At 28.4% G+C, this 1,890-nt stretch overlaps 1 protein-coding gene across 1 annotated transcript in view; it reads right to left on the bottom strand.

The window, feature by feature from the left end:
* Window positions 1-1,890, bottom strand: part of LOC106681372 (anionic trypsin-2) — a 44,649-nt gene that overhangs the window by 16,696 nt on the left and 26,063 nt on the right. The gene's annotated exons all lie outside the window — the stretch shown is intronic.

The following is a 1,890-nucleotide window of genomic DNA, read 5'->3' as shown; positions in this document are numbered from 1 at the left end:
CTATTTTTTTATTTCCCCTATCTATACTTGGCAGATTTTGATTAGTAATTATAGATAATTTTGATTAAAGTAATAAAAAATTGGGGTGAAATAACTGTCTTTTTTTCTTCCTGGTCTTGTACTATAAATCTTGGAACTAAATTACCTATGATCTGAAACCAGGAACTAACATTTAGTTATGAAGCGTTAGGCCATAGCTGAAACTGAAATTTAGTTAGTTCTATCTTTAGTTTGAACTGAAAAACTAAAAACTAATATTAGACAACTAGAAATTAACATTTTGTGAGTTTATTTTGTCAAATATCATAAAAACTACTACTTCTACAAAGATAAACGTTATAAACTATTCCATAGTAAATTTAACTAACTTTAATTTGAGTGTTACTCCGCTACTCAAAAAGGATCAAGGGTTCAGCATATTGTAAAGAACTACTGTTTTTAGACCAATGCTTTGCAGGGAGTTGATTTAGTCAGAATCACTATTATGTATATATTTAAATACACACATACATATCCGTTTAGCAAAAGAAAATTGTAAAATACTCAAGTCTGTTTAATAAGTAATTAATTTATTTGTTATTTTATTAATAAAGTTAAAGTTTGTTCCTGTTCACAGAACCTAATGCAACATGCAAGTTTGAGAATATTACCGGGACATGTAAAAGTAAAGAATCGTGCCTTGCCAATCTAACTTTGACCCGGCTGGAGCCTTGCAATGAAGGCGATCTTTCAATTATATGCTGTCCATCTGAAGAAGAAGAACTGAAGGCAACTCACATTAATCTAATTCAAATTAATAAAAACGTAACGCATAATCGCCCCAAACGAACAATAGGAGAAAAAGATGTAGAGCTCCGAATGAAAAATTAATTTTTTTAATGTCTTGAGTCAGCCGCCATTTTTTATTTCACCTGCCTATACTTGGCAGACTCATCAATTTTGACTAGTAATTACACATAGTTATCATTAAAGTAATCAAAAATTGGGGTGAAATAACTGATTTTTTTCTCCTCTTCAGCTCTTGTAATATTTATATATATGTATATATGAATATACCTGTGGGTTTTTTTCCTATCTCCCTGTTGATATGTCTGTATTTAATCAATTTTGCTATTCTGATTGAATATTATAGTTTTGAATTGGAGAATTTTATTATTAATCGTGGATTAATGATTTACATATCTAAAAAGCTACCAATTTCTATTTTAAAACTAATTAATACTACATTAGAAAATGTATTAGTTATAATGATAAATAAATGTATCAGCGTTACTGAGGATAGTTAACATTTTTTCCAATTGGAACGGAACACTTGTTTAAAAATTAACGTTGGCTAAATACAACACGGTTCTAAAAATACTTACAAACAAACTGACTTTTTTTTAACGTTTTGAAACAGCCGCCATTTTTTATTTCCCCAACCTATACTTGGGAGACTCATTCATTTTGACTATTAATTATAGATAGTTTTCATTAAAGTAATCAAAAATTGGGTTGAGATAACTGCCCTTTTTTTCTTCCCGGCTCTTTTACTAATACAACAGATACTTTTAATAAAGAAACATTGAGACTTCTTGTTCTGTTTCTTGAAATTTAGAATAAATAAAATGAAAACGAATTTTTGTTTTAGCCAATAGATGGAGCAAATGTTAATCTAAGTAGAGCTCCTAAAATAAAAATGAAATCAGTAGTGGCATTTGGTATATCGTAAAACATGGTGTAGCAAAAATGAAAAATTTTTCAATGTTAAACTATCAATTACAATATTTTACTTTTAATCATGTCAATTACCATATAATGTTATAAAATGATGTAGTGCTTACCATTTAATGTTATAAAATGATGTAGTGCTTACCATATAATGTTATATAATAATGTAGTGCTTACCAT

This window comes from Halyomorpha halys, unplaced genomic scaffold, assembly GCF_000696795.3.
Source record: "Halyomorpha halys isolate HHAL.00 unplaced genomic scaffold, Hhal_1.1 Scaffold331.1, whole genome shotgun sequence".
NCBI lineage: Eukaryota > Metazoa > Arthropoda > Insecta > Hemiptera > Pentatomidae > Halyomorpha > Halyomorpha halys.
The sequence above is the reverse complement of the archived record's forward strand: the minus strand, read 5'-3'. Positions and strand labels throughout refer to the sequence as shown.